The sequence below is a fragment of the Colletes gigas genome, unplaced genomic scaffold (genome assembly GCF_013123115.1).
Source record: "Colletes gigas isolate AHSC1104 unplaced genomic scaffold, ASM1312311v1 Colletes_gigas_Sc00036, whole genome shotgun sequence".
NCBI lineage: Eukaryota > Metazoa > Arthropoda > Insecta > Hymenoptera > Colletidae > Colletes > Colletes gigas.
The window spans coordinates 1123718-1135741 of NW_025106665.1; the positions used below are offsets into that span (position 1 = coordinate 1123718).

Sequence of the window (12024 nt, forward strand, 5' to 3'; positions counted from 1 at the left end):
GGCGTCATGCGCATGGCGCTGCGCGTCAATTGACGCGTTCCGTGAATCGTGCAAACTTCAACTGCACGTATCTCGAGAACGAACAATTGGATTGCAAAATGGTAAAGAACATATCGATTTCTCTTTGCACAAAGAATAAATTGTACTAGTTTATAATATAAAACGTTATTAACCTCTGGTAGATAATTGAGTGAATGACACGAAAGAAATAACGAGTGAAATACAATAGTGTACATAAAAGTCTACTTTTATTTATATTTTCTTTCCTCTGTTAACTACAGTTTTTTACGTCCTGTTCAAGGGTACAGAAGATTACCATTTCTAAATCGTTAGTACGACATAGGAATAATTTGGTCCAAAGGGTATTCCAGATTAATTAAGATGCAATGCAGCTATAACTTATGATAACGCAAATTAATGGAATTTATAGTTCTTAATGCAACGTGATTAACATTCTTGCAGAAACAAATAGCACGATAATTTGTACTTCTGGTTATATTATCAGTTCTTAATGTCTTTCCGATAAATGGAGAATGTTGGACTTTATAATACCCGGTGAATATAAAATAAAATCGATACGAAATGAACGATATGGTTTTCGAATTTTCGCAGATTTCACGCTCCGAACCGTTCCATTTATTAAACGGCTTAAAAAATGTTGATTTCGCGTATTATAAAAATATAAAAATTATTGAGGAACACGCCGATACGTGTCCAAACAAACGGTTTATTCTTTCATAAGTCATTCGAGCGTGAAATTCGTGGCAGACAAAGGTTAGAGGGAAACTTGACAAATAACTGATATTCGCTTTTCTGTTTAAAAAAAGTCCTGTCTCATTGTGGGGGAGAGCCACAGGTGTTACGCGCAGCGTACATATTACACTCGTATTTAAATGAAATTATTTCAACGGAATGCTTCTGCCGAGCGAAACGCGCCAGAAAAGCAAATTTAAAATTTTTTCTTGTTACTGTATTTCTTGGGAATATTCAACTCCATGAATTCTATTCGAGTGATTAATACGCGCATGTTGTTGATCAAATTTTGCCATAGCGGATGATAATTCAATATACGAGGTTCGTTCGACGAGTAACGAGAACAAACAATTGCAAATAAAGAAAAATATTCAAATTTTAAACAGCCATTTGACACTTATTCCGGCGTTAAACAAAATTATAAACTATTGTCGAAACGATTGCAAATAAAAAGGTGTTATAGTTTCTTTGCAAAATATTCTCGAACAAAATTTTTTAGAATTCCCTCAGGTTCGAATTAGCTAATCTTCTTTTGGAATGGTAAAAAATGGATTAGGATCTCAGACAGCACGAAGAAGGAAGATGGAAATGTCAACGTGGGACCGGGGGATGTTGACCCGAGTGAAAAATTTAATTCGTAAAATGCGAACAGCCGTACCCGTCGGGTGTGTGACCTTACGGTTGCGATGCAACAATATCGATCGTAGGGTTTCAAGAGGTTTGCATGTCACGTCCAGGTAAATTGGCAACCTTCTCCGAGGAAACGAAGGAATACCGTTGCACTGCATCCAGTTGTCGCGTACCTCAGGTGCGATACCCTTCGGCGTTCCTTCTTGTCTGCAAGAGTTTGCGTAAAAATGCCGAGTCAACGATCGATTCGACGAGGCGTTATTCTTTCGCAGTTGCTACCGTTTCGTCGCAGCTACGTGGCCCCCTTACAAGATTTATACGATAGATTTTCACGTGGAAGCAGAAATCAGAAACAACGACGGCTCGCGTGCGAACGCCGATTCATTCTGGCTCGGTATTATCCAGCTTCGAAGCCGTCGAATTTCTTAAAACGGTTGAATTTTGTCGCAAACAATGTGGTAAATTGGGTCACGGCTGATGCATTATTTATCGAACGTTTTAAGTCCAACGACGGGCGATTATTTCCCGCCTCGGTCGAATTGAAAATTACCGTCGATACTATTGCCGCGTGTGCATATCGAAAAAGTCGCGATTGCTTCTTGCGATCGGTCGATATCGAGCGCGGCTATTCGTAGCATCCGCGACGCGCGAAAATGGCCGTTTCTGAATTGGACGGAACAGGAAATTGTTCGTCGCTATTTCAGAGAAATTAAGAGACGAAAAAGTTGTACCAACAGAATAAGCAAAATGGTACAAAGTTACTTTTAGAGATACAGAATATTCGAAGAATTTTAAGAATAAAATGAAATGACCCGATTCCTCGTGCTAAATGCTATCGAAAAGTACTTTACCATTTTTCAATCCGAGTCTCCGTCTTCGAGATATGAACAGTTGAAGTTTATGTTTCTGTGGGCGTCATGGGCGTCATGCGTGTGGTATCGTGCATCAGCTGACGCAATCACACAAATTTTCACTTCGCGTATCTCAAAAACGAATCCTCAGATTGCAAAATGGTAAAGGACTTTTCGATTTCTTTTCGCACAAAGAATTCGAAAACGCAATTTTTGATAATAAATTGAACAAGTTTATATCGTAGTACTTCATTGACCTCTAGTAAAGAAGCGAGAATAACTTCTCGATACTCCACTTTTCTTTATATTTTGTTTCCGAATTCTTCGTACAAAATATTCTAGAAGAAATACAATGAAAGAAAATAATTCGTTTCAGGCAAGCAGGTACCAAAAAATGGCCGTTGTCCCTCAGAAACAATTTACAAAAGCCAGTATTCGAATCAAGTTTCTTTACAGTACTTCGTAATTGTGTTTCCTTGGAAACGTTATTAGGGTAAAGTCGTCCGCAAGCCACAGACTTCATATCCACCACGGTGTCTAGAACGAAAGCCACTTACTGTGCTACAAGACTCTCAGACTTCAGCGCAGATACTAACATTTCGGCGGCTACGACTAACTCCCGTCACAATATCGCTCGCCTAACTCGGCTGTCCTTCGCCCAAAGCATCAAAGAGGTATTGATTTTCATATTCCACCTCGAGCTCTACCCCATCGAGTTACCGAGAAAATATCTTCCGGATCGGATAAAAAATACTGACAGCATTTTAAGCGATACGCCATTCCACGGCCAAGATACCGGCTCGTATTCGATCAGAGAAAGAGACTTTGCTACTGAAAAAAGACGTTTTACCGAATAATCAAGCATCGACAGAATTTTAATCGGTGACTGGCAGATTTTTACTCGAGCAATAAATAATCAATAAATCCAATTTTCAAATATTTCATTTGTATTTATACGACTAAACGCTTTTCTATCGTTTATTCGTTATTCGAAATTTTTATTTAGATAAGAATAATAACTCGTTCATATTTCAAGGTTTCGTGCATTTATTGGCGATTGTAGATAAATCGAAGGGTGGCCGGGGAGTGTTCAGTGGATTTTTTTTCCCCCACCCTGTAAAATTTACCGGCGAACCGTTTTAAATTCCCCTGTAACGGTTAACGGGCGTTTCTTGAAATAAAAATGACATCGGCGGAAAATCCGTTTAACGGATGCGATTTAACAGTTTTTATAAGCGAGCATGCGCATAAAAGAGATTCGAATATATCACGTCTAATGAGAAAACGAAAGCGGAGGCGGAACAAAGGAATGAAAATAGAAAATGATGCGGTTCTGTGGTAAAATAAGTGGATTGGGATTTCGTGCAACCGGGGTTGCTGTTAGAGCAGGTAATCCACATTTTTTTTTTTTACAGCAAGAAACAGGCACAGAGGAATTACGACCATAAATTAGACTTCTTTCCCGCTGAAGTAACAATAACTGGATACCGGAACCATTCTTCAAGTAATAATGTAATTCTCGGGGAAAAAAGGAGAAAGAAAATGTTATGCATAGAAATGGGGGTTGCATCCCCAAAGTAAAATAAAATCGTCTCATAAATACAGAGTAGCCTATGCGGTAACCGTGATATCGAACGAGTTTATCAATTAAATCCTACAAGATCAAGAAAAAAAAAATATTACTTCGAGACTGTTTCTACTTTTTCTGAAGAATGTTTACAATTTCAATATTTGTATCAAAGCAAATGTCCTTTCGAAATAAAACGGTGCAATTTTCGACCGAAACAAGTACGAGGAAATTTATTTCTATGGAGGGCCAAGGGTGCTCCAAGCTTTTGAGGAAAAGCACGTAATATATATGCTTGATATTATTTTTGTCGCATACAAAGATACAACAAACGTCCACGAATTCCGACCTATGTTAATTGAATATGAAAGGGTTGAATGAAACTTCAGGGGGGACGTGAATTCGCGTGCTCCGCGGGACAAACTGATTTTACAAAAATTGAAACGATATGGAATTCTGCGTTGCGCCCGAGGGCACGTGAATTTTCTGGAGTGGCGTTTCTGCAGGACACAGAGCACACAATAGGAAGCTACACGTCATTGCTCGATACAAAAGTGGGTGACGAGAAATCCTCTAAATCTGTGGCCTGGCACGATTTCAAGTTGCAGTTCAACTGATATATTCGAGAGAAAAATGGCGAACGATGCGGTGGAAACGGTGACAAGTTCGATACAGAGCGCGCGAAAAACGCGTTTCGTACGAGGGGGGTTTATTAAATAACAGATTCGACACTGTTTCTTCGTCAGAAATAGCGGATTTATAAAATTAAGGGCCACGAATAACGAATATTACGAAGTGTGAAATACTCCAAAATGGCGAGAAAAGTTCCCAAGTTTATTAAGAAAATTATTAAGAAAATGGAAACGGCTAGAAAAACCTTGCTAAAATATTTCTAAAACATTAACAAAACAACGAGGCAAAAAAATATTGATTAATAATTCATACGATTCTATATTATTAGATATTATATTGTAGAATTGACTGCCTCGTGATTATTGTTGATATATTTATCGATCACAAATTTAACAAATTATCGCTTATAGCTTAGCCAATATCAATACATATTTGCTGAATATTATTACGTGATTGTTGACTAAGTATTGGCTGTGTATTATTATTATTGGGCTATGCGTGGTAGCATTGCATCGACTTGATCAATTTACGTTTGGATGTAGTATCATGTAACTCGATAATTAAATGCCAGGATGTTAGCTAATGCAAACTGAGCAATGGTATTAATTTGACACCTTGTTAAATAAGTATTACCGTTTCGTTGGCAGCAAAAATAATTGCAACGGAACTCGGATCGAAACAAGAAATAATTTTTATTATTTATTAAATTCGTCTTTTCACTGGCTACAACCGTACGTCTTAAATAATTCAATTTTTTTCCAAACTTTTGTTGCTTTACTGTAAACTCATAATTCACCGTATTCTACAATTGCTGCGCCCTTTGTTTCCAATTTGACGAAATTACGCGTGTTTGCAAACCTACAGAATCGCAGTAACAGTTCTATTAAATTACAAAGAACTGAAAAAGAACTTAAAACAATTCTTAACAGTAGAATTCAACAGTATAAATCATTTACACTACCTTTTCAGCCGTTTTTAAAATATTAATAACAAGAAAATCGTGCTGGCTATTTTTCCCAGTAGTAATTCAACCCTTGGAGCAAAAAAAAGTAGCCCATAGTGTAAGGGAGACACCAGAGTGATCGTAGTTACAAAATTGTTAATGATTTCGATGCAACGAAAACAGATAAGAATTTAAAGGAAAAACTAAATGCCACGTTGTAATTCTGCTAAGCACTCAAAGGGTCGCAGGCACATAAAGAAGCAAAGAAGGAAAGAACGCCAGAGGTATCGTAGAAAAATAAGAAAATATCTTTTATTTGTTCCAAAGACAAATGTAATTACGCGAAAGGAATTAATTACTGCCGCGAAAAAAGGTGCAACGTTACGTTCCATTGTTTTCAGAGAAAATGCTATTTAACTTCAATCTTCCTTTCCTCGACGTGCACCTAACCCAAATAGTAAGATGAATGTGCGTTACGATGGTTCTTATTTTATCGACTTTCGATTACTTTTTAACGCCCATCTCCAAATTTTGACAGTTAATGAAAAACAAGTTCTGTGCAAAATTTCGCGTTTAAATTAAAGTTTTGACATTCTTATGATATTTTTTATAATGTGTGAGTTTTCATTAACGTGTGAGTTTCATTGTTGCATTTAGAATCCTGTACAATGCACCATCTGCAGTAGAAAAGTATAGTACGTACATGTAACGTTGAGGAATGGGTTTGTTTATTGCGGATGCCTTTTTAACAAAAAGTGCAATTATTTATAAATATAAGGTACGAGTGTAACGAAATAAGTAAAAGTTTAATCTTGATATGTATATAGATATTATTAGTATTTTAAGCTTGATTTGTTCGTAGTTGGTTATTGCATTCGATATTTCTCTGGTACTCGTAAAATATGTGCAGTTATTTTTACTGATCGTAGTTGGTAGCGTTGAGTGAACACGTATAGAAATACCTATGTACGTTCATAGTTAAAATAATAATAAATCGTTTAGAATTGTTTAGAATGAACCAAACACAATCCCAACAAAATATACCGTTTATGTTTCTCATCTTTAGTTAATAGAATCGTCCACTGCTCTTAAATTTTCAAGTATATTTTTGGTATTTGATCTTACTGGGTGTGATACGCCATTTTCCCAAAAATTCCATATTTATATTAAGCTAATTAAATAATTGTCTACTCTTTATCGAAATTGTATCCTCCATTTCCGCGTTTATTATATTTTCCATATTTTATCAGCACTTCTGGCTTCCATTTTCGTGTTCATGTTTGATTTTCTTGCTTCACTTTGGAATACGTAACGTACACTTTGAATTCTCCACTATTACTAACTTGTGAGAACTCTTGGACCTTAGTTCTAAACCCGAACCAGGTAGCGGCAGGGAAATGGAGAGGAAACCCTTCACAGGTGAAAACTATATGAAAGGTCCGAATAACAGAAGACTGAGGGGGCTGGGGGTTCGAATAACAAGACCACGATCTGTAGGAATATGTAAATAAAAAAAATTCAGTTAACGATTCTCTGGAATAATTTCTATCCATAGATTATCGAACGGAAACACATTAATAGTAATTTGCTAATTTTCTTTTTGAGCATTCTAAACGCGATTTTTCGAAAAATATACTGATTGTTGTGCTCGAAAAGCAGTGCACCGTTTATAGAGAGAATTAATCGAAGATCGGTAAATAAATTCTTTGATGCAAAACGTATTTTTAATCGCACACCGATGGGTTGGGTCGTGAGTTTTACTAGGGATTTCAAGCTCGAGCAGAACAAATATCGAATTCTGCGTCAAACTCGGGAAATCGACGCCAATGAAGAGAGTCGGATCTACGACTACGACCCACGGACAAAACGGCAATCTCCGCAGTGGAAGAGCCAACACTCGCCAAGATCGAAGTAGGCGAGGCACGTAACGAGCGCGACCAAGAGTATGCTCAACGTCTTTTTTACATTCCCGGGATTCCCCGTGACTACCGCCGTAACGTTCCCATTAAGAACAATAGCGAATTCCCTAAATTTCAAGAAATTTTGAGGTCACGTAAAATAGTGAAAAAATCAAGCAAACGCCTAAATTTACAAATTTCGAGTGTATCTTAAACATTATCGGATGTACAAGGAAATTTGTCAAAAAAAAGTCTGTTAAATAATAATACTGATATCAGTGAGGAAACTTATCACTTATATGTGATGTTGGCTGGATTGGGCGGTACAGTTGGAGGGGGGATTCTACGTGTAAAAGTGAGTGGAAAAGAAGAAATAATGTTTTTTGTTGGAGGTTTCGTTCCCGAGATAATTGAATTTGAAAATTTTATGTGTCGGACCAATTATTGACTATTTCTACTTCCGCTGCGCCAACCCTACGAAACTCCTCGATTTTCTCGAGAACGAAGCCCCGAATAAAAAAACATTATTCTTCCTTTTCTATTCAATTTTACATGTACAATTAGCCCCCTACTTGGTTATACCTTCAATCTAATAATGTTACTAAAAATTCCATCTGTCAAAAAAAATTTTTTAAATTACTTATTTAACCCTTTGCACTCGGAAACTTTTCTTCGACTGCTACTAACTCAAACTCACTTTCTTACGAAACAGATAGTATATACTCCATTACAAAATTAATAAATTGAAAAATCACTTATATGTAATGTTAGCTGGATTGGGCGGTACAGTTGGAGGGGGGATTCTACGTGTAAAAGTGAGTCGAAAAGAAGAAATAATGTTTTTTGTTGGAGGTTTCGTTCCCGAGATAATTGAATTTGAAAATTTTATGTGTCGGACCAATTATTGACTATTTCTACTTCCGCTGCGCCAACCCTACGAAACTCCTCGATTTTCTCGAGAACGAAGCCTCGAATAAAAAAATGTTATTCTTCCTTTTCTACTCAATTTTACATGCACAATTAGCTCCCTACTCTATCTATTAAAAAAAATTTCTAAAATTACTTATTTAATATTCTTAACCGTCAATACGTAGATATGAGTGAAGAATAAATATGCCCTGTACTTAATAGTGGATTAAGAATAAAAATAATATAAAGAATATTGAAAGTATAAGGTAAAATTAATTTTCAAATTACATTCACAAATTGAATGTACCTACAGTGATAAGGTTAGTCGTGAAAGATTTCTCAAAGCAAAATGTTACTTTACTTTCACGAGCAAGATAGTAATGGAAATTATTATTCGCTATCGTGGAAGATAGCGCCGAAAATGATTTCAGATGACATAGAAATCGTTAGTACAGTCGCGGGTATTGCCGTATGTGCTTCCAATGATGGCGGTACCTCATTACTACATGTTATGACGAATATGAGCATTAAAATCGTCGCGGTAACTTATCAATACTGCGAGGACCAATGTACCCACCGTGTGTATTTATGAGAGGAGCGAATGCTTCGTGAACGTGTACATACAAGATCAATAGACTAAATACACAAATCTTGTTGTGACTCTGTAGGCAAGTTTGTATTATAATGGAGAAATAGCTGACCAGAGCCACGGTCTGAAATTACCTATATTTTGAGAAACATTCAATGTTTGAGCTTTAATACCGTTCCCCTCTAACTTCCTATCTAATTAAAAATACCAGAGGACTCAGCCTTATTAAAAAGAAAAACAATATTCGTCGGGCATCGATTGCTTTTAAATCAAACAAAATAAAATTAAACTGGTGCATAGATTTTTAGAAAACTTTCTTTCAAAACAATTCTCAGCTGAAAATGGTAGAAAAATATATTTTCTACAATGTATTAATAGTCGTTACTATGTCAAAATAATTTACAATTCCAGAGTTATTGATATCTTTTTTAAATATTATACGTTGCAAATTAAACCTGTTCTGGTTTATTTATATGTAAATTAGAATAAAATGTCACATTTCATTGTTATTAAATTGCAAAAGTCATAAGCTCTTTTTCGATCTTCAAAGTGCCTATAAAAATATGGACAATTGCTTCGCGCACGGTTCGCGTCAAAGAATATATTTCACGCACACGAACGACCTCGTTTCCATCCTTATTTTTGTTTTATAACGTGCACCTCGTGTCTCTATATTTTATCCGACAAATAATAGAAGTGTATTCATTTGCGGGAATTAACGACATAGCCCGGGCTTACAATGAAATAAAATTTATTGACATTAAAGTACTTTGACGAGCGAGCGAAAATCGAGAGACCGGCTACCGAATAAATTGTACAAATTATTATCGTGCAGCGTTTCACTGTACATTTAAATCCGCAAAGCAAACAAAAATATGCGTAAAATACATACCGCGCGAATATTAAAACCTATGGCGGAGAAAAATACGTTTTCAATGTGAAATTTTTCACGTGTTACATAATTTCAATAATAGTGGCATTAAAAAATAAGTCGAAAGTTCAGAATAAACTTTTCTCGCTCGAGGCTCTGTTTTCCAAAGAATCAACCTTGAAAATTCACGGGGGAACCGTATTTAATCGCACGCATGCCCCAAGAATGTTCAAAGTCGAGTTTCTCGAAAACAGAGCTTCGTACAAAAAAAATTGATTCCACATTTTCAATTTATTTTCTCGCGTAGAATAATATCTGAATTTTTCAATATTTTTCGACGCTTGCTGTTTTATATTTCGATCATTTAACATTCTCTCCGGTTCTGGTGATTCACTCATGGTTACCTCGAATATTACGCGAGTGTTCACGGAAGCTGGTCACCATGCTGCAAAGAATTAAGTATCCTAATTTATGCCAATGAGGGAATTATCGCCAACGTGGCCACACAGAGATGCTATAAACGTACAACAATCCCACTTATTAAATATTTGCGCGAGTCTTTGTGGGTGTTGAACTGTGACCGCAAAGCAAGAGCGCACTTCAAACGGTAACTCAGCTATTCGAAAACGGGGCAACGTACGATACGGCACACAGTAAGCGACGCTAAGCATCGAACTCGCTTTCCCAGGACGAAGCACCCTCATTTCACTATGTGAATAATGCACGTGCCTATTGACACACGAAGTTTCCTACACTCTGACTCGCTTTCGACGAAACACCCAAACTTCCTGGATGAATACCAAATGTTTCCATCGGGACATTTCTTACGCGATCTGGGTTCGATGTACCCGTCAATTGAACGGAGACTTTCGGGTACCTCTAAGTTTATATCGCTTGGAAAATTTAACTATGCGCGCAGAGTGAACTCACCTAAGCGTGGGTGTGGGGTTCTACGTGTAAAACTGAGACAGAAAGAAGGAGTAACAATTTTTTGTTCGGGGCTTCGTTCTCGAGATAATTGTAATTGATAATTACTCTTCGCGTCCGACCATTATCTGGCATTTCTACTCGAACCGACGTCTGACTCTAATCTACGCATACTACTCACATTTTCAAAGTAAATTTTATCGAACGAAAAAAAATGTTATTTCTTTTTTTTTTATAATTTTTTAATATCGAATTTTATTAGTTAAAATAATAGCGACAACGTTAGGATTATTTAAGTCGCTTTATGCTTTAAATGGTAATAGTGTAAAAATACTCTAGGGAAAAGGCTATTCTGGAGAATGTCGTTGTTTGATCTGTGGAGTCCCTGGAGTAATCAGCCATAGGGTCTTCCTGTTAATCTAATCGGAACATTGCGAGCTTTCGAAAAGGTTGTGATGAAGCAAGCGCGTGTTACGTATCCAGACGGAGCAGCAGATTCGTATCAGGAGTCCATGTTCACCACACCTGTGACAACTGGGGGATCTCTGTCGCGAGAAATGCTCCAACAACAATTTCGTCACGCGTATCATTTCGCAAACCATTCGTTAAAACAGAAATATACAATTTCGATTTAACACGAAATACATATATCTATATTTTTAATATGGTTATATTATATATTTATAATGTTTTTAATATATTATAGTTAGACTATAGAAAAATAAAAATGTCTCGATCGTTGTTGATATTGTTAAATTGTGTTCTTGGGAAAAATAGTAATTATGTTTAGGGGTTGAATTATCGTCGAGAAAATGGATTAAATTCGCCAGACACAAAAGTCGACTTCGACTTGAATTTTCGTCGAACGAAAAATTCGAAAGCTTTAGACAATCGCGTTCCCGCCGCCATATCGATCCATGTTTCATACCTCATCCATAACTCGGAACAAACTCAATAAAATCCAAGTCAGTTTCATTCATTTCAAACGCCTAATTCAATTTCGAGACGGCTCTATTACATTAAAAGGTTATGTTCAATGGCGACAAATGGGCAACGTGTTCGCGAATATTTCTATAACCATGTAGCACAGATAGTACACCTTTTTTAAAAAGTATGAATTCTGTAATTACGAATTTCAACGATATCTTAAAATAATTTTGACCAACAGAATCTCGAGATTCAAAAAAATACACGAAACAGAGGCACACGTTACGGAAATACGTTTGCAACTAAATTTATTTCACATTTGCAGTACGTGTTTTTATGCAGCCTAATTGATTTCAACGAATAAATGCAAAAAAAAGGAAAAAAAACTGAAAAATATATTTTTCTTACTCACGGAGAATCGAACACGGGCCCACCTCGTGGCAGTACGACTCCCTACCGTTGGACCATAGTACCAATGCTCGATTTCTTTAACTAGTAAGGTTTTTGAATATATTAAAAAACTATA

At 36.5% G+C, this 12024-nt stretch overlaps 1 protein-coding gene across 1 annotated transcript in view; it reads right to left on the reverse strand.

Moving 5' to 3' along the window:
• LOC122402419 (synaptogenesis protein syg-2-like) overlaps positions 1 to 12024 on the reverse strand; it is a 261877-nt gene that overhangs the window by 217906 nt on the left and 31947 nt on the right. The gene's annotated exons all lie outside the window — the stretch shown is intronic.